This window comes from Anas platyrhynchos, chromosome 3 (genome assembly GCF_047663525.1).
Source record: "Anas platyrhynchos isolate ZD024472 breed Pekin duck chromosome 3, IASCAAS_PekinDuck_T2T, whole genome shotgun sequence".
Taxonomy (NCBI): Eukaryota; Metazoa; Chordata; class Aves; order Anseriformes; family Anatidae; genus Anas; species Anas platyrhynchos.
In genome coordinates this window covers 95,046,224-95,068,546 of record NC_092589.1, presented here as the reverse complement: position 1 = coordinate 95,068,546, position 22,323 = coordinate 95,046,224, and the positions used below count along the sequence as shown (strand labels likewise).

General features: G+C 41.2%; 1 protein-coding gene across 1 annotated transcript in view; it reads right to left on the bottom strand.

The window, feature by feature from the left end:
* The window catches only part of COL21A1 (collagen type XXI alpha 1 chain), a 115,349-nt gene extending 103,389 nt beyond the window's left edge, over nt 1-11,960 (bottom strand). The window contains exon 1 of the mRNA XM_027455081.3: nt 11,840-11,960. The gene's annotated coding sequence lies outside the window, so the exon portion shown is untranslated. The remainder of the gene's footprint in view (nt 1-11,839) is intronic.
* Nucleotides 11,961-22,323: the final 10,363 nt, after the last annotated feature.

Sequence of the window (22,323 nt, the reverse complement as noted above, 5' to 3'; positions counted from 1 at the left end):
TTTCATGGAATATACCTCTTCAGGTTCATTCTTACAATTATTTCTAGGTTCTCACGTGTCCCACTGACACCTGAAAAATCAAGTTTTTAACACTGTGACTTGGCAAACATTCATTCAATTTCAAATCCACCACTATGGCTCTCACTGTCCACCCATCCTTAAGACTTGTTTTAAGAAGCTCAAGCTCATTCACTCAAAGCACATGACTTGTTTTAATTCTGCACAGATTTTGATGGTTCACTCATCAATGCTTCACTTATTACAAGAAGCTACTAGTAGTATTACCCCATCTGCATCAAAACTTATAGAAAGTTTTGTACAGAAATTAATACTAGGGGAAAGGTGGACAAACTCGTTTTCAGTAAAGTTCAATGCATTTTTATACAGTAAATTATGTTATAGTATAAATTCTATGTTTAAATATTTTAAAAATATAAAATAAGGCATTTACCCACAAGCTGCAAAACTAGCACCTACTGGTTTAGACCAATCCAGTCATTATACACAGACTGCTGTTCCCACTCAAAAAGAATCCAGAATAAATTAATGACGATCTCATAAAATCTGCACCCGAACTGTGATTTGTTGTATTCAGACATAAACTATTCCAATGGATTCAATGGGATTACCTACCTAAATAAACAGCACTGCCTGTACAACGGGACTTCTAAATGAAACAATTGATGAAGTCATCAAAATAAGTGCACAAATTCATCAGAGGTCAGTATTGGGACCAACCCTGCTTAACATTTTTGTCAGTAACATAGACAGTGAAATTGAGTGCACCCTCTGCAAGTTTGCCAATGACACCAAGCTGTGTGGTGCGTTCCACACACTGGAGGGAAGGGATGCCATCCAGAGGGACCTGGACAGGCTGGAGAGGTGGGCCTGTGCGAACCTCATGAGGTTCGACAAGGCCAAGTGCAAGGTCCTGCACTGGACCGGGGCAATCCCAAGCACAAACACAGGCTGGGGGGAGAATGGATTGAGAGCAGCCCTGAGGAGAAGGACCCAGGGGTTCTGGTTGATGAGAAACTCGACGTGAGTCAGCAATGTGTGCTTGCAGCCCAGGAAACCACCTCAGTCCTGGAGGGCATCAAAACAAGTGTGGCCAGCAGGGTGAGGGAGGTGATTCTTCCCCTCTACTCTGTTCTTGTGAGACCCCATTTGAAGTGCTGCATTCAACTTTGGGGCCCTCAGCACAAGAAGTACGTGGATGTATTGGAACAAGCCCAGAGGAGGAACATGAAGATAATCAAAGGGCTGGAGCACCTCTGCCATGAAGACAGGCTGAGAGCTGGGGTTGTTCACCCTGGAGAAGAGAAGGCTCCGGGGAGACCTCATTGCAGCCTTCCAGCACCTAAGGGGGGCCTACAAGGAAGCAGAAGATGGACTCTTTGTCAGGACAAAGAGAAATGGTTTTAAACTGAGAGTAGGTTTACATTAAGGAAGAAATCATTTATTCTGAGGGTGGTAAGGCACTGAAACAGGTTGTCCAGAGAAGCTGTGGATGCCCCATCCCTGGAAATGTTCAAGGCCAGGCTGGATGGGGCCCCGAGCAACCTGATTTAGTGGGAGGGGGAGGTTCTTTAAGATCCATTTCAACCTAAACCACTTCATGATTCTATGATTACATTCTATAAATTGAAATTTTAAATAATGGCTATTCTATTTCCAGTTACAGAATGATATGCCATGGCCTACCTTCCAGCTAATGCTCCTTTCCACAAAGGATGCAATCACAATTCAAGAGGTATTCTTTGATGTTCTATTCACCCCAGTTTTGCTGCTACATTTACAAAATACAAAACTACTGACACATTCAATACTATGAGAATACTGACTTAGTACGTCTAGGCATATTTTTAGAAGCTATATTTGCCAGTGCAAAAGGAATGGTATTTAGAGGTACACAAGACTTTAACAGTTACATAATTAGTTTGTGAATTCCAGATATTCTACACTATAAGCTAATTCATAAGTTTCTTCATCACTTCAGAATCACTTTGCACAAAAATGTCTTCTCCCTAAAAAGAATCAGATCTGAGGAATCTCTGATGAATAATATCAACATCCAAATAAGCATGTAGAGTATCATACACTGCTCACTTAATTAATAAATTGATCCACTGTTTGACTAAAATGTATTTTTCATCTGAACTTTATTTCAAGATGTGCAATTACATTCTCTGCACAGGCTGTGTAATGATTCACAATTACTTTACAAGTAACAGAGGTTAGCTATAATAACTATATTGTAATCCATAAGCCTTCAGCTTGATGTCAGCCGCAAACTTGTTGAGGGTGCACTCAGTTCCCCTGTCCATGTCACCAACAAAGATGGTATCATCCACATTTGAGTTCTGTTTTGTTGTTAGTGCAATGGAGTTTCCAGGGCGAAACCACCATGTAACAACATTTTCAAATCACTTTGAATTTTGAGCAAGATTTCATAGTATGCTTATGAGGGCAGCCCAGCTTTTCAAAGACACCCTGTAAATACAGGAAGCAAAAAAAGTGCATGTGGTCCACTCTTGAGGAGCAGAGAGAACCATGTCTCCTGCAAAGTACAGAGATGTTTGCAAGTGAAATGCTCGGGACTGGACAGCTCCCAGGACGGTTTTGTCAGATGTCTTTTTCTTGCTACTGCCAGGTAGCATAAAAGCACAAACTACTCAGTAACAGTAGTGATTACTTAGCATAAAGTACCTGTGCATTCACAAATTAAAGTTCTCCTTTGCTGGCAATACCTCCTTTGATAGTAAATGCTCTATTTAAACCCAGGTAAGAAAAGAGATAAATTGAATACCTTTACTCTTTAGGAACTCAAAATTAAGCTATTTTCTTCGTACTGTTTGATTTCCTCAAAGACAACTATGTGCTTCTGAAAAATTAGTTGCAGCTGTCCTCTCTTTTGAGATCCTAAATGAAATCCTCTGCCTCTTAGCTTCCCTCCCCTTTTTGGCAAAATTTGTCCATGTTCATTTCAGCTGAGTCATGAGCACACCACGGCCATGTGGGTCTCTTTGCACAGCAAATGGACTTAATCACAGGGGCATACAATTACATTCCTTCCTCCTCATTTCAAATTCATCGGGGAATAAGAAACATAAAACTCTATTGTCTAAGACCTTAAAAAAAATAAAAATCAATGCTATTCCTATTCATCAAGTCTTCCTCCCCTTCCCCACCCCTCATTCTTTTTCACAGTAGTAAAAAAGAAAAAAAAAAAAAACACAACAAAAAAAACCAACTCCTTTATTGCTTTATCTTCTATTGTATTTCAGTTTATTTTTCAGCTTAATAGATTGCCAGCATTTTGATATATTATATCAACAACGGTTTGTCATGATTTGTGTAAGTCTACATAGAATGTGGAGGATTCTCAATTTTACTTCTCAGGGATAGGAGGAATCTCCCCCAAGTCTCTTGTTGCCATTATTTCCCCATTGTTTTACTGTCAACTTCCAGCCAGAGCTATTTAAAATGTCATTTTATTTATTTGGCTGGTTTCCTTAGGGTTGCCATTCGATCCTCACTTTTCTCTGGATGTTCCTGAAGTACAAAAAGGACTCCAGTTCAGTAGGTGAAAGTTTTAGTTTCCTTTCAGTAAAGAAACATAATTCACTGCTATGTAACACCTTTTAATTCTCGTATTTCCACCTAGTGGTTCTTTTGTTTTCAATTGCTATAAAATAAGGAGGATCCACTCTTTACATAGCTCCATTTTCTTGGCTGCACTTTTCCACATTGTTTTGCTTCATGAGTTGACAGCTATGGTTTATCTCAAAACTCCTCTCACTTTTGCCTGCCTAGGTCTGCTCCCTCTGAATGGGAGGCCTTTTAAACAAAATGTGGAAACTCTGTAGAAACATTCTTCAGTAAGTAAGGAGCTTCTCCCAATATGCTGACACGCATTTCAACTTCAAGAGTGATCTGCTTTATCTTGCAATCACGTGCTATCAAGGCTAAGATTTTAAGAACTGGAGACTCCTGTGTCTGTCTCCCATAAGCAACCAATGCCTGGATTAAATGGAAGCGCAGTATTATATAACTTTCCCAAGGGTTTTTGCCTTGGACATAAATTCAAATCTCAGAGAGCCACTCCCCACAGAGTGCTTTTTTGTTTTGAAACACTTCCCACAGCTGAGAAAGGAATGAATCCATGACCCTAACAATCCAACAATGGTCCACACTCATTTCTTCCAACCAAGCCATGTTTTACAAAATTCACCCACCCTGTAAGTTATTGCACAGATGTGCGTTCCTCCTATTCTCCACATATTACACTGTAGCTACACTTACTATTTCCTCCTCTGCCTTTTTTTTTTTTTTAAACTGGCAATCTGATTCCATCTGCTTTACTTGCAACGCAGAGAGGGGAAACAGTAGAAAACCAGGGTCAGATTCCAAGTGCAAGAGGTAGGAACACGCTGAACTGGTCAAAGGGAGCCGCAACTAAAGGAAGAGATGTTCACTTTTGACAGCTGTGCTTAGATCACTGTTTAATGGAATCTATCTGGGCCAAAGCCACACAGGACATCCCAGGTGGTTAAAAGACTAAGAAAAAGAAATTATTACACTTGCAGACACTAAAGGCAGCAGGTTCTTTTCTAATTGCACCTATATTTGAACATTTTCAGTGTCTGATATCACAAAAGGAATAAAAGTACCACTTTGTACATCTGCCTTCAAATGTACTCTTTACACTGATGGTCTAGAAGGCTCACTGCAGGATCGTGTAGTCCCTTCCTGGCATTCTGCAAGTTTCACCAAAGTTCACACAATTTTGCACACCTGAGCAAAGCAAGGGTTATGCCACAACATTTTACACTGAAATAAATAATCTGGTATTTTAATAAATCATGTTTTTACAACTATGTAGTGTTATCTTGACCTCTCCAAAAAACATACCACGGGCTGTTGTGGAATTAGGGAAGCAATATTCAAAGGTGACGGGAACTGCAGCTACCTACTGAGATGAACAGAAGCACAAGGTATTCTTGATAATAGGCAGCTGGTGAGTCTTCGTGAAAGACTGAACCCATGGATAATTCATTATTGCAGCAACTACAGCACCCTTCTCTTACATGGTTTCAAATCACCTTAAGTGGGCTCAGCAAACACAAAATAAAAATGCTGCAACAGCTTTGACTAAAAATAAAACTTTTGGAAATCGTTAACTCTGCTTAATGAAGAAAGTACAGATTGTTATAAAATAATTTGGAAAATACAAGCTGGCATGCTTTAAAAAATGTTGGCTTACTCTCAATCTAGAGCTTGGGTTTTTTTTTCCAACTTTCTGTTGATGTAGGATATAAATCATTTCAGGCAAGTTAAAACATGTTTTATCATCAACATGGCTCTAAAGATTTACACAAAAGAAAGGGGAAAGTAATCAAGACATTGAATAATGCAACTCAATATTGTAAATTTGATAAATTGGAATAAACACAAAAAAAAAAAAAGACAGAGCTTTGGTTATTTTAAACGCTCTTTAAAATATACAAAAATGTTCTGAGCTAACCAAATATCAGTGTTAATGTATGCTTTAACCGCAGAAGTTGGAACACTCTTCATACCAGCAACTCAATTTCTCCCCTTCAAAGGCAGCTTGGGTACATACGCATTTCTAGCATGTTTCACAGATAAAATCTTTTAAAAAATCCCCCAAGTTCTGTCACACCAGCAGATGTGCAGCATTTTACAGCCATCATGTTCCATGTTCAGACAGACACATTCAGAGCTATCCTAGAAGATCTTAACTTTCAAATTAAAACATACAAAAACCCAACATTCACTTTTTTGTTCAGGGCATTCCGTACATAAACCTGCACATATATTAGCAACTAGAACAGTACAACTGGTAGAATTTACTTATACTGAAGAAGATGGGGATGGCAGAGATACATCCCATATCACTGACAAGTACCTCCTGGTCACACAGTCCCTAAGTACTTCTGCCACCACTGCTAAGGATGGTAACACATGAAGCATCAGCAGGAACTACCCTACACCTCTCCCTTATATCTCTCTCATGTTAAGCAGGATCACAAGAGAAGTAAGCCTTGCTCTTCAAAGTCACTGAAGTGCATCATCTCTGCACAGTCCCCATATCCTACCTCCTTTCGTTGCCATCCCAACAGGCAGAACAAGTGGTGGTAGGACCTTAAACATCTTCCCAAAGTCTGGGAGGGGGAAAAGAATTGCAGGGGCCAGAGAACAGAGAAAGGAAAACTTTTAGCTTCAGGAAGAAAAATGTATGGCTGCAAAGGCACTGAGAGGTACCCACACCATGGGACAGTGGAGAAGACTTGGCATTAAAAGACTTGACATTTAAAGCTTGACATGAGCCAGCAATGTGTGTCCAGAAGTTCAACTACATCCTGGGCTGCATCAAAAGAGGAGTGGCCAGCAGGTCAAGAGAGGTGATTGTCCCCCTCTGCTCTGCCCTTGTGAGGTCCCACCTGGAGTGCTGCATCCAGGTCTGGGGCTCCCAGCACAAGGATGTGGGGCTGTTGGAGCAGGTCAAGAGGAGGACCGCAAAGATGATCAGAGGGCTGGAGCACCTCTCCTGTGAAGAAAGGCTGAGAGAGCTGGGGCTGTTCAGCCTGAAGAGAAGGCTCCGGAGTGACCTTTCTGCAGCTTTCCAGTACTTAAAGGGGCTTATAAAAAAGATGGAGAGCAACTTTTTGCTCAATCTGACAATGACAGGGCAAAGGGAAATGGTTTTAAACAAAAAGAGGGGAGATTTAGGTTAGATATTAGAAGGAAATTCTTTACTCAGAGGGTGGTGAGGCACTGGCACAGGTTGCCCAGAGAAGCTGTGGATGCCCCATCCCTGGAGGTGTTCAAGACCAGGTTGGCCAAGGCCTTGACCAACCTGATCTAGTGGGTGGCATCCCTGCCTATGGCAGTGGGGTTGGAACTAGATGATCTTTAATTTTCCTTCCAACCTGAGCCATTCTATGATTCTATGAAGTCAATGAGGAAGGCTAGTCTGGATGAAAAGCATAAGGGAACAAGAGCTCCTGCTGTCACAGTGCTCCTACAAACCCTTCCTAAAAACATCCCAAACCCTTCTCAAGTCTCTGTCCCTTTGTCAGAACCCAGAACACTCCTGCTCCCCAGTCCCACACCCAATGCCATGTGGTCCTTCCAGCCTCTTCTCAACCCCTCCTGCCCCAAAGAGTGGCAATTCCTTCCAGCCCCTCCTTCTCTTCCCTCACAATCTCCAGAACCCACTCATTTTGCCACATCACTATTTATTTCTGTTTATATTGCTATGAAGCTTCCAGCTTCTCTTTGTTATTAGTGCAGTGTCTCATGCCTCTAACCAAAGCTTCAGACCAAGCTACTGGAACTAATCATGGGAGAGAGAAAAATCTTGGAATATAAAAGTCTGAATTATGAAGAGGCCTTAAAGTACTAACATACAAGGAGGAAATTTAGATTTCCTATGTGCTAATGCAGCACTCTTTAAAGGCTTACTTTGAACTGTCAGAGAATTCAAGGAAAAATGTAAATCTCTCGCTGGCATGAAAGGTAGTTTTATTCTTCACCACACCAAGTTCAAACAAACTTCCCTGCAATTTTTGCATGTTCTTTGTTAGAGAGAACGTACCTCATTCCAGTGCCTGTGTGTTTTACTTAGAGCAACTATTAACTTCTCACTATTTAAACCCTGTTTTATTACAGCGTAAAACACGCTGATAAAAAGATCAATTATTCAATCCAACTTTGAAACGAAATAAATCACACAAAATTCCAAAAGGTTGACATATATTTACTTTGTACTCCTATTTCCATTCATAATATTATTCAGTGTGATCAACACTGCTCATCTCCCTGGTTTCTATCTCCTGTTAATCACCACTAGCATGCCTGACATCTCCCCTGGAAAGCTAAATCAATCAGCACTGCTTTACAACAATGTCTGTGCAGATCAAGGGCAACTTAGAACTAAGTTGCTTTTATAAATCTCACAGTACCCTACTACCACAGAAACTAGAGAGAGGAAAAAAAGCCTCTCAAGTCATTTTGTGTGCCCATACCAGTTAAGTTTTCTCCTACCATATACCGCTTTTTTCCACAGTCCAGTTCTAAATGAAGCAACATGGAGCAAGGCTCACCCTATTTTCCCACGCATGGGCAGAGAAGAAACGCCAAGCCTTGATTATTTTTTATTTAACAAGGCAGTACACATGGTAACAATCCAATAATCTCCTCAATTTTCTGCTTGTCCCTAAATTGCACCAGTAGAGCTGGCCACTCACCAGCCACAAAGCATGGTCACCACTGATGCCTGAGGAGCTGCACTGGATCCTCTCTGGCAGGGGATGCACGGGGAGCATAACATCCCACACACTACAACATGAGCAAGCAAGGGACGTGCTTAACCCCAGGTCTAGACCATATGAAACACTTGTAGAGGGTTTGTGTAATGGGGGGAGATAAACTCTCTGGCATTCTCCTTGTTACTCTCACCCTGGGATGGATGGCAACATTGCCTTCCAGTCTCTGTAGGCTCCCTAAAGACTACAACTTCAGATAGTGTGCTAATGGGTAAATTTCATATGTTTCCAACACAAAACTTGGATCAGTGAAGCTTTGAAACACATCAGGGCCTTCACAGGACTTTACCGGCCCATTCCCATAGCCTAGGGCCCCATGTCTGGGGCTGTCAGCCTCTGCCTCAGCAAAGCTGGGCTCCAGCTCCCCACAGCCTGGCCCTGCCTGGCCACAGGCCCTGATGGTCCAGGCCCCCAAAAAGGCCCAAATACCTTGGGCTGTCCCCATCCCCAGCGAGGTGCCTGGGGCTTCCCAGATGCCCCCAGCTGCCCGGGATGGGGCTGGCCCTGCCACTGCCCTGATAGCCCCAGGGAGTCCCTGCTGCTCCCAGCCCTGACAAAAGGTGTGATTCAGAGAAACTCAGACAACACACACAATAGCAAACTGGAATTGGGAAAGCTAAAAGCAAGACAATGTATCTTATAAGCCATATTTTGATCTCTTCCAGCATTTTGAACTAATGCTACCCAGTGTCACTGGCTGCTCCCTCAGTGCGGATATGATGGAAAGCAAAGGGAGCAGCAAAACAGGAAACAGTAGAAAACCCTGCATAAATAGCGGCTCTTCTACGGGATTACCGGTTCAGCTCTGGTCATGCCAGCTCAAAGAAGATAAAACATACATCTTGAAAGTACAGATGACTAAGAGCATAAAAAGTCCTGTGTTATAAAGAGGCACTGGGCAGATTAGTTTTATTCAATGCTTCTCTAAAGCAGCAAGGGCAAAACACAGATGCATAAAGTAATGAATAGCCTAGAAAGACGGATTAGGCCTTGTCTGCTCTCATTCTCTTTCAAGAAAATAAAATGTTATCCTTTTTTTGGCCCGTGAAGCTAATTTCACAGGCCACCAGTAGAAGCAAAGAATGCAGCAGAATTTTAACCAAAACTAATATGTAAGCTGATAACAACAACACAGTAAAAAAAAAAAAAAAAAAACCTTGAGCAAAATAGCAGAAACCTCAAGGTAAAGGAGGTAAGGGAAGAAAAGCACAGAGAAATCCCTTTTCAGCTAGCTATTTCCATAATTAGTGGGACTAAATTAATTGGACTGGGCAAAAAATCTTGTTGGATTCAGCAGGACAAACTACACTTTTCAAGTATGTTTAAGAACTGAATTATAACGCAAGCAATTTCAGATTGAGATAAATTGAACCAAAGTACTTCAGTTTTGCCATGTAGACTTGCCAGAAACATGCTCGTGTTACCAAGGACCTGAAGGGAGCAATGCAATACAGTTTACAGAACTGTACTCTGGAACTGAGCTCAAATTTCCTAAACATTTACCAATAAGCCAATTTACTGGCTGATGGTGCCAAACCAAGATGTTCTTTAGCAGATCATTCACCACTGTTCTTAGACCTCAGCTGGAAATGCGGTTTGAGGTGAAGGAAAAAGGATCACAAAACCTAGTATAATAGTTAGGCATGTGGGTGAAATACAATAAGTGGATTACTGAGCAGTGTTTACCATATTAAGCTGCCTCTTAGAAATGCATGATTGTCACCAGAAGTGTGAGTTCATGGGCTGGCCTTCTAGTAGCCTCTGCCACCCCAGGAGCCCGTAAGGCTCCTGTAGAGGTCATGTGTGTCGCTCAACCTTTGCCATGGTCACCCTTGCATTCATCCTTTCTAGTAAATGTTTATTAGATCAGATCTTAAAAACCTCCAGTGACAAAGACTCCATACCCTACCAGGACAATCCAATGCTCAATCACCTGTGCAATTAGAGAGGACTTTCCCTGCCATTTACCTAATCTCTCTTGCTACCATTTAGCATGCTGGTTCTTGTCACAACTTCATTAGGTGTGAAGAGCAGTTTATTTCTCTCCACTCTGCAGTAACCAATTACACACCTGAAGATTGTTATCACATCTCTCATCAGTCTTTGAGAGAGTGACTATAAAAATCCAGTTCTTTTGCTATTTTCTCATAGGTTGTTTTCTAGATCTCCTGACTAAACTGCCTGCTGGAGCTGTGGTGTCCAAAATCACATACCGTGCAGACACCAGACACTGAAGCTGTAACTACTGTAAGATGACATCATATGTCTACAACACTCCAGTTAAGCATCCCAGAACGATGCTTGTCTTGATTTTTGTTTAAATATAAATGCCTATACAATTTGTAGGTTTCTTACTGACTGCTGTTCAGTTTCTGATCAGCAGCAACTCCTCAGTCCTTCTGCAGAAACTCCGCTTTGCCAGTCTCTGTCATCTCATGCTCAGACATCATGTTTTGCACGTATCTGTAATATACTGTATCCTATCAGTCTTCCTGGTTAAAAACTACATTTCTTAAAGAACATACTTAGCACAATTTTCACAATTCTTCAAATGCATACCTTGTTCCCATTCTTTAGATCAGTACTACCTATTTGCGAGACATAAAATAAGCATCCCCACAATCAGTAAGGTTTGGGGAAAACTTTTAGGTAAGTTTATTAAGCAAGTCTAATAAACCCACAATGTTTTCTCAGGCGTCTGGAAGTTGGAAGACTTTCAGCATCAACCAGTGACTGGTTTTCCAGCCTGTGACATCCTTGAATCAGAGACCAGATCCTTTCAGCACTGTAAGTACCATGTACATCTAAGCATTACACAACTGTACAGGAGTAATCGGAAGTGGCCCATGGAGCAGATTTCTCTTTCTAGGAAGAGAAGTGAATATAATTGCAGTTATTATGAACACCTCTACCCTCCTCATAATTGTAATGCCTGAACTCCCATGCCACAAACTATCAAAGGAGCTTAAGTACATATACATAAAGCCAGCGATCCATCTCACCCCTGTATCTGGATAAGGCAGATTTCTGTATGACACTGAACGATATAAGGTAACGTAAACCATTTCATCTCGTCCCAGCTAGATGAGCGTGGGTATCAAGCCAGCACAACCTGCCCACAAGCACTGAAATCACCCCGCGCGCCACAAACCCACAACCACCACACCAGCGACACATTCTGCTCGCAGCTCCCTGTCAAAAAGAAGGCACGACACTTCATTATCTCAGCCCCACGCCTCGGCTGCCTCCCACCAGCCCGCACTGCAGCTGCCCCGCATCCCATCCCATCCCATCCCATCCCATCCCATCCCATCCCATCCCATCCCCATCCCCATCCCCATCCCACCCTGTCTCCCCCCAACTCCACCGCGACCCCCGAGCCGAGGCAGCCCCTCGGGGGCTGCGGGCTCGCCCCTGCCTCCCAAAGGGGAGCCCCTCGGCTTCCCCCCGGCCCCAGCCGGCCGGTGCCGGCGGCGCTGCCCCACCTGCGGCGGGCTCGGCTCGCTGCGGCGCGGCTCTGCCCCACGCCAGCTCGGCGGCAGCCCCAGCCCCAGCCCCGCGCCGCTGCCGCAGCCGGCCCGGGCCGCCCCGCCCGCTGCACCGCCCCTGCCCGCCTCCTGCCCGCCCGCCCCGGGGGCTGCGGGGCCCGGCACGGCCCGGAGAGCAGCCCCGGAGCTGCTCCGTGCCACTGAGGCGCTCCGGTTGCTTGAGGCAGCCCGGTGATGGCGCACCTGCCGGGTCAGCAATTTGGGGGGTGGGCTGGGTGGCCAGGGGCACGCAGCGCTTCAGCTCTCCTGTGATCTTCAGATCGCCTGCGATCGCCACGCTGCCCTTTCCGCAGCCTGTGGTACCGCCAGAGCTCAGATGAGAAGCCTTTTTGCTGTTCATGCAAAACTATTGGTGTTTGTTACCCAAACGCCTCCTTCCCCCTTGGCCTCCTGCCCAACACACCGAACCGCAGAATGGCTGAGGTGGTTAGGGACTGCTGGAGCCCATCAGGTCCAACCCCTGCCCAAGCAGGGCCACCTGGGCAGGCTGCCAAAGACCATGTCCAGGAGGCTTTTGAAGAACTCCTCCAAGGAGGAGACTCCACAGCCCCTCTGGGCAGCCTGTGGCAGTGCTCAGTCACCTGCACAGTAAAGACGTGCTTCCTGATGTGCAGGTGGCACCTCCTGTGCCCCAATTTATGCTCTTCCCCCAGATCTTTCAGGCTTGCCTAAAACCCATGCCTGTGTACAAGTTTGTATTCGCACAGTTCAGCCAGGAGACAAATCTAGGTTCAAACGCAGCCTCAGGTGTGCTCTGAGATGTAGCCTGTTTTGAGGATCACTGAACAGCAGCATTTTTTTGTGGATGAACAAGGCATTAAGTGTCCATGTTATACACACTTATACACAGAGACACAGTCCACAAAAGCTGTGTATATCTCAATTTGTGATCATGCAGTTTGATTGCTGTCAATGAACTCATTCAGTTATGTGCATGTGTATATTTACATAAACACACACACGTCTTTTGTGTATATGTTTTTTTGTATTGAAAAGAAGAGCCCATAGAAGATAGATGTTGAAGGAATTCTGCATGTGAACTATCATAGAGTAGACAATACCTATTTTTGCTAAAAATATTAAAAAAAAAAAAAAAAGTAAATTTTAACTATACCACTGACAGCAGACATAACAGCAATTGCAATCTCTAAGAGGGCTTAAATCTAACCAAATAAATATTTTTCAATATGTTGCACCTCTGGGCTGTTGTTTGTAGTAAGAGAACATCTCTACTGATATCATTAACATTTTCCACCCTGCCGTCAAGACTAATATATTGTGAACCCTTAAATGTGAAACATTTGCAATTTTTTTGGTGTTCTGTTTAACAAATATGTTTCCTGGGAATTTATTTCGAAACATTATAGCACTACACGCATAAACATGGACTTTAAGAGAATCTACAATGAAGCCTGAAAAATTATAGCAGTGGTCCCAACTGCAATTAGCTACCATATGACTTAAATCCTGCAGTGATAACCCAGATTTCACTAACAATTTTGTTTTTAACTTAAAAACAGTGAGATACGAATGTAAGTTATGCACAAAAGTGGATGTGAACATAGACCCCAGTAGATCACTGTTGTGCCGTTACAATGTTTTTTTCACCCATTAAGACTCTCCTACTGTTAAATTATGAAAATGGTGAGTTTTGGCTGATTATTTGTCAATAATACTTGATATTTAAGAGGGAAAAGAGTAACATTGTCATGTGAAGCATAAAAAAGGTATGGTGCCCAATGGGATCATATGAAATAGAAATGAAATGAAAATCCAGTCTGAAATCTAAGCATGAACTATGCAGAAATTAGTCATTTTGAGGTCCCTGCTACATTTCCCATCTTGCTTCAGGCAATCAGAAATTGTGTCATCCTCCTCCCACACTGTGAAAGTTCTCCATGTCTTTCCTTGTGTCAGGATTCTGTGGTTTCAAATTAAGTTTCTGGTTATTCTACAAACAAGCTACAGTAGCCAAGTCTATGTCAACAGAAAACTTTCCTTGTGGAAATTCTCAAGAGTTGTACTAAACCCATAATACCTAAATATATTTAAGATTCAAGTTTTACTCACTGAAATTAAGACAACTACATTTAAAAACCTATTCTCACATGTCTGTGTATCTCCTCCTGAAAAACGAATCACATTCTGCTGCCCTTATTCTTCTTTGCTAAAGCAAAATTTTAATTTTGCTACGTGTAACAGAAACATAGTTTTGTGGTTTTAACTGAAATGCTTGGAAAAGATAAAATACACATTAATGTACAGTTCTTTCATAGGTCTGCTTCTGTAACAGCTTGTACAGGAGTATCTTTACTCAAAAGAATGGCACGGTGTATTGGTTTGCATATTAGTGTTTGCAGGGAATAGTCCTGAGGATGTGAGTAATGGGGGGTAAGCATGACTCATCCATGTAGAAATCTTATGAAGGTCAATTCTCCCAAGACCCATCTCACCAACCACAAGTTTTCCACCTCCTTTTCTCACAGCAGCAACACAGGGTCCACTCCCATGCCCTTTGGTTTGGGACAAACTGGTTGCATGACATGATGGGGCAGGAAAGACTGGTTCATGAAATAGCATCTTTTAAATTCATCAACTGTCCTGTTCAATAGTTTAAAAAATGTATCCATTTAGATTATTTCCAAAGTAATACAGCATTCAGGTAATTTGAGAGATTTACATAAACCTCTGCGTTTGTTACTTGTAAGTATGTGTAAAACAGTAACATTTCAGTGTATTACAGAATGGCTGGTATCAATTTTACATTCAAGCATAAGGATCTACTGGTTTCAAATGTAATTTCTAGTTTTCAGATTTAGCCAGCACAAACTTTCTGTGTCAATGATTTCTTTACTTTTGGCCAGACTTAAAACCAGCCAATAAATAGTAGGAAGCCAGCCAGGAACCAGTAGGCCCAGAGATAAGTGTTGATGCTGAACCAGCCAAATTTACAATTGCATATGATAATTTCCATGGGACCAATACTTCTGTTGACCTCAGCAGATACCTAATGAATAAAGAGCACTACACTCCTCATAAACATACACTTGCCTGTGAATGGCAATATTTAGTAAGAGTTTAGGCTGTACAGGATCACACCTTCCACCCAAAAGATGCATTTTAGACAGATGTAACTTTAAGCTGTATATGAAATCACAGTACATGTAAATTCACAAGTGTCAGTAATCACACTGCTTAGAATTTACACTACAGAAAACTAGCAATGCAAGACATCTACTTAACTCTGCTGTCAGCAACCACACCACATTCTTTAAATCATCTCTGCAAGATCAGATTATTTTTTAAGGGACAGAAGCTTGACAACTTGATTGCATACCAGTGGTTCTGTATTTTGCGTTACCTCTCCAATAAATATACTTTGGTTTACCATATAGGCACAGCCAAGACTCTGAAATGAGTTCTGCATTATCATGATGAGAGCAGGGGCTAGGGCTGGGAAAAGAAAAAATAGAGCTAATGCATGAGAAATAAACAACTGGAAAATAGTAGTTGGAGATGAGGATTTGCAAAACAGAAGTTTCCACAATCTCTGTCATTTAAGCCATTGCTTAAAAAAGCTTAATGTTTGGAAATTTGTTTTTCCATTTTTAAGGCGATAGCCCTTCACAGTTTAATGATGGTTTAATGATGGTAACGTAGGCAATATGGGCAATAGATACAAACACTTGAATTCGGTGCCTGCTTTAAGAGCCCTGGCTCTCTGCAAAAACACAGACTTCTGCAGTACATGACAAAGAACATTTGCATTAAGTGTTTATCCTTCATTAGCACTACAAATTTAAAATGAAATTACATAAGGTGAGTAACCCTCCTGGATTAAATAGGTCTTTCCAAAAAAAAAAAAACAAGAGGTAATACATTTGATTTTTAGTAACTGTAGTCATTAACACAGAAGAAGATGAGTATTTAAAATGCACAGAAACTTTAAGTTAGAAAAAAAAAAAAAAAATTAGTCTTTACCCTTAAGGCCTTGGCACATTACATTTTACAAAAATCTTAGAGATTTCCTTTCACAAAGGAAAAAGAAGGAAAAAAAAAAAAAAAAAAAAAAGAGCTAGGCTCCCTTCTCCTCACTGCATAATATTATATTAAATCAGTATCACCATGTAAATCTTTAAAGCTTTTCAGAGTACAACTCTCAGCATGATTTAGGATACAGACGCTGGTTCCATGCATATAATTTTTATATAGCTGTGATGTATAGAAAGTTTCCCCAGTTAAAATCACTCTAATTTTCAAAATAAATAAATAAATAAAATAAGATTTATCACAGATAGAAGGCGACACATAGTCCACTGTTCTACATAGAGTAGGGAACTTCCAGCTTCAAAATCTTCCTGTAACTTAGGCATCTTGTAAACCACACCATGAACTATTTTCTTGTCTTCTGAATTAATGTAATCCATATTGACCAGCTGAAGCTCAGGCCTGAATTTAGACCTGCCGTAGGCAAAGAGTCTTTCCGATATATTTGCACTGGCTAAAACACAAAATTTTGCCTGTGATGTGATCATTAACTTAGCAGCTCAATAGCATGCTGGCCCCAAATCTGATTTTGATGTAAGAAGAATCATTCTAGGAAGCAACTCCACAGGGAAGTGCTTTCTTTTAGCCGTGGATTTCTATGTTGATGCTTTGGATTTAAAGGGAAGAAAGCTCAGTCCTGCCTCAGAATGCTAAGCCTACCATTCACAGTAGTTCTGGCTGGTGACTTCTGCACAAAAAAAGCAATCACCAGCAAGTTAGACAAGCCCAGGATTTCAGACCTAGCATATTCCAGAACTGAAGAACAGGGTAAAATTTAGAAAGTACTGTATACAAAGAGTATGTTTAAAAATTGGTCCTTTTCATTGTTATTTCATAGATGGTTCTCAATATGAAAAGCCTGTACGTTTAAAAAATGGCCTGGCTTGCCGTTATTATTTTAAACGGAAGAAAGGATGAGCAATCCCTGTATCATTCTGCTCAAGAGATGACCTGAGTGTGGTTGAAACTGCTGCGTAGCCTGTGGCACCAGTAATTCAGAGGGCAACCTGTGCCCTGGGACTCCAAAGCCTGAATGAAAATTAACGTGGTAAATGGCTTGGCAGGAATTTTACGGTGAACAAAGAGAACGCGATGCATGTGATGATAGCTCCAAGAAACAAACAGAAACTTCACAGGTTTTTTGTTTGTTTCCTTAGGGATAAAACAAGAAAGACTGCTAATGAAATTGGAAAATACTGAAGGACTTCAAGGTGCACGGACTGGAAGAGTGAGAAAATTTGTTTTCTTAGCTGGCCCCAATCTACATGATGTTTACAGACAAAGTAGACTTCCAAGGCATTAAATGGAAGAACAGCCAATACTGAGGGGAGCCAGCTTACAGGAGAAGAAAATCTGGTGTTACTGTAAGACTGGTGACAGCTCCTTTCTGGGTTTCCTGTAGCACTGGAGACATCCATTATTGGGAAGTGGCAGAGATGTTGCACAGGTTGCTGACATGGTAGAAAGAAACAGCACGTAGGGGGTTGGGCTGAAGAAATTGTGCTTAATACTAACCCTCTGCCACAGCAGATGAGAAGAGAAATGCAGCTTGCTTTGCATGCTTCCTTTCACAACTGATTTGTGTGTGTGTGTTGTTACGGTACTAACATTTCTAATCAAGATGTTTGGGTAAGGGATATTGTCCAAGTCATAAGATTCCCCAGAGCACTAATGAAACGAGCTTGCTTCTGGATAACATTTGAGCGCTCAAAGTCAATAAAAAGAAGTGCGACCTCCTGAAGCAATGGTCTTGCCTGCAGGGTAAAGAGAAAGAAATTCGCCCATTACTCTCGTTCTGAGGAATGGGTCAGAATAGAATGTGAAAGACAATACCTCATCATGCAAATACGTCTGTAAGGTTAAGAACCGCTCTTTGAAATTGGGGCTGCTCTTTTTCAGAACTTTCATTCAAGCTAGATGAAGAATTTGAGACCTGAGAGAAAGGAATAACCAGGAGCTAAAGGAAGATCCAGCCACGGGGAGAGTACACAACAGAGGTGGTGGTTCAGAGCCACTTAGACTGAACTGAAAACTGGTGGGGAAACCCAGGAGTGAAAAAAGTCTGGGAACAGACCCAGCAGAAATGTCCATAGAAAGTAATGAAAGGAAGTGAACAGAGCAATTATTTTGTACTTTGTCTTCTCCAAGTGTAATGAAGAGCTGGACAGATATTACGAGAACAGCAGTGAAGCATAATTCACGTAATAGGACCCCGACCCTCATTGAATTTTCTCGCATATCACATAATGGTTAAAAGGAAAATAAATCTCATGCTAGAGGATAGCTAGAAGCAACAATCACCATGATCTTCCATGGTCACAATTGTATCAAACATCTGATACAGGCATGAAGGGACATAAAGATTTCTGTTTACAGAAGTCTTCATTCACAGAGACATAGAGATCACCCACTTTATTATACAAGACACACTTTGGATAAAAGATAAGGACCAAAATATAGTTTTCATTTACCCAATACATGAATATCCTTCAAAGAGGGGGGAGGAGAGGGGATAAAAACAGTTGATATAGATAACCTATGGATTGTTTCAGTGATGCAAACTGCCTTTTAGACTTTTGAAAGCACTAGGGATATTTCAGATGTTTGTAAAGAGTACAACTCAAGTCCTGAGGATCAAAAAACATCCTCACATCCTCAAATGACTTCATTTGTTCCCATAAAACATGGGTGGAACATCTGGTAGGAGTGGAAAGTACTCCACAACTTTTTAAAAGCCAGGGTTTAAATTTGTAAGAAATAATGCTCATTTACAAAAGATCTCTCAATTTTCCTCAGACAAAAATTCACCAATGGTGGGATGGAGCCTTGTGTCCGAAAATATGGAAGAGTAAAATAATGGAAAGTTCCTACAGATGTGAGGAGGGCGCAGAGACTTTTACAGGAGCTTCACATGAAATTTTTACAGAGCAGAAAATACAAGCTACTCTTTTGGACTGGAAAACAGTCAGAAGATTGAAGGATGAAGGGACTTCAGAAGTATGCTGTGCCAGAACCATTCTAACTACTTGACATAAACCTGTGATAATTGTGATAAGGTTTTTGTTATGTTTCTACTAAAAAAAAATAAAAATAAAAAAAATAAAAAAAAGTTCAACAGGCACAGAACAGAAACTGTGAAAGCCAAAAATTAGAAAGAGCCATGAAAGTTCATTTATTTAGTGACTATGGAGATCTCTCATTTTTGTTACGAACTTACTGGATACAGAGCTGACAGGTACATAGAGCTAGGATTCTTGCAGTGCCACTTAGGATGCCTGTGAATTCACAAGCTGTCTAAATATGCATTCAAATAATACCAGAATGCTAGAAAGTGAAAAGTAGTTATATATTCAGCTGCAAACCTAGTGAGAATAACTTCATCATGAACATGGGATGACTTCTAAGAATTTTGTGAAGTTACTTTGCAAAGTAGATTTTCAGTGACACCAGAGAAGGCTTTTAGCTCACCTAGACAGAGGTACTACCCGAGCAGTTGTACTCTGTCTCCTCTAAGGAAAAGTCCACAAAGTAGATGGAAACATTTAAAGAATTTCAAGCTAGATCACATCAGTCTCAGTCCCACTAAAGGCTAAACCTATAATCAAATAGTGAACCCAACTCAGCAGATGAATGTGGCTGCTTGTGCCAGATGGAAGACAGTAGATTACTAAGGGTTACAGAAAAGAAAAGGAAAAAAAAAGTCCGAAAAATAATTTTACATCATTTATTAAAATGGTTAGTGAAAGTCAATAGAAGTCATTCGTTACTATTAGTTCTTTAAAAATGGTAGGTTAAGGCAAGATGAGGACATGTAAATCAATGAATTATAAACAGGGGGAAAAAAAGAAAAAAATTTAAAAAAAAAAAGCTGTCAAGGAACCTCAGAAAATCATAGTTCAAGTCCTAAATAATTTCTACAAAGTGTTTGCTTAATTTATTCTTAAAGATGCCCAACAATGAAGAATTCCCACAGTGCCCAGGCAATCTCTTACCGGTTTTATATATCAGTTAATAGCTTTTCTTCTTATCTAGCATTATTTATTTATTTATTTATTATTGCATGTTATGCCCACAACTCTTATTTTATCCACTTTGGACTTGAAGAGCAAATCACCTTTTTTTTTTTTTTTTTTTAATTTCCCAATTTTAAGAGCAATAAAGTAGCCCCGTTTACTACATGCCTTCAGAAATACCAAGTCAAAAGTCCATTTAACTCTTTAAGAACAATATGTTTTTCATATTAATTATGAATTAATAATATTTAAGTTCTTATAACTTATGCACCACTGTCCTTAAAACCAAAAAAAAAAAAAAAAAGCCAGTGTGAGTAACAACAAAATCAGACATGAAAAACACAGCATCTGTGCTACAGAAAGAACTTGTAAGAGTGAGATCTGGTCCTGTTGAAAATCTGTGACAGAACTGCCATAGGTTTCCTTAGGGCTAGCGCTTGAGACTGAGATACATCTGTGTCAGTGACTTGATTTAAATATAGGGTCATATAGGTCCACTTTCTTTTCTACTTCCCTCTCTCTCTTTTTTGTTTGTTTGTTTTTTTTAAGATTCAGAATCATAAAATATCCCAAGTTGGAAAGGACCCATAAGAATCATCAAGTCCAACTCCTGACACCACACAGGTCTACCCAAAAGTTCAGACCATATGACTAAGAGCACAGGCCAAATGCTTCTTAAACTCTGACAGGCTCGTTGCCATAACTATGTCCCTGGGGAGCCTGTTCAAGTGCACAACCATCCTCTCAGGGAAGAGCTTCTTCCCAATGTTTAGCCTGAACATCCCCTGTCACAGCTTGACACCATTCCTGCAGGTCCTATTGCTGGTCACTAAAGAGAATAGATCGGTGCCTGCTCCTCCACTCCCCCTCGTGAGGAAGCTGTAGGCTGCAATAAGGTCTCCTCTCAGCCTCCTCTTCTCCAGGCTGAACAGGCCCAGTAACCTCAGCTGCTCCTCATACATCTTCCCCTCTAGGCCCTTCACCATCTTTGTAGCCCTTCTCTAGACACTCTCCAACAGTTTAATGTCCTTCTTGTACTGTGATGCCCAGAACTGCACACAGTACTCGAGGTGAGGCCACACCAGCGCAGATTAGAGCAGGATAATCACCTCCCTCGACCGACTAGCAATGCCGTGCTTGATGCACCCCAGGATACGGTTGGCCCTCCTGGCTGCCAGGGCACACTGCTGGCTCATATTCAACTTGCGATCGACCACAACCCCCAGATCCCTCTCTGCAGGGCTGCTCCTCAGCGTCTCATTGCCCAGTCTGTACATATAGCCAGGTGCAGGACCTGGCACTTGCTCATGTTGAACTTCATGCAATTGATGATTGGCCAGCTCTCCAATCCATTCAGGTCTTTATGCAAGGTCTTTCCACCCTCAACAAGAGTCAACAACTCCTCCAAGTTTAGCATCATCAACAAATTTGCTCAAAACACCTACATCCAAACAGTTTATGAAAACAGTGAAGAGAACTGGCCCTAAAATGGAGCCCTGGGGGACCCCACTAACGATCGGACACCAGCCTGATGCAGACCCATTTACCACAACCCTTTGAGCCCTACCCATTCACCCATCGTGTGATGTTTTTGTCTAGCTGTATGCTGGACATTTTGTCCAATAGGATCCTATGGGAATCAGTGTCAAAATCTTTGCTGAAGCCCAAAAGATTACATCAGCTGGTTTCCCTGGATCGACTAGATGGGTGATCTTATCATAAAAGGAAATCAAATTTGTTAAACAGTTAAGGCGTTAAACAGTTAACAGCTGTGAGTGTTAAGTGACACTGCTTACGCCACCATGGATGAACTACAGGATGTTCAGTTGACAGAGATCAAACCACTTCTGAATGTTGTTTTTTGTGAGTTGTAAGTGAATGGATATATAAAATTAAGGAGCACATTGCTAACTAAGTAAACTGCTTAATTCATGTTCTAGCCTCCCACATAGAAGTCCTGTGTTTACTAAAGTATAACAGAAGTTTGTGAGAAGTACTCCCATTGCATTGTACTTTCTGCCAGATTGTTCAAGATATTATATATTTACTGTCTAATGAAAATCCATTTATATCCATAAGTGTATATAAAATAAAAATCATGATTTCCAGTATTATAAATGACAGTGCTGGGAATTATTCAAGGTTTGCAATGTTTTTCCAGGAGCATATTTTACAACTAACACACACGCTTTTTATTTTTATTTCATTATTTTATAAGCACCCAGATTTTATTATGCTCTTCCTGACAGCTCCAAGAAGCAGCCACCATAAGTTAATTTTATACTGAATACTTCTAATCCTAACAATTTGTCAACCATTTACTTACTTAATTACCTGAGCATAAAGACAGCTGTCAAAGTG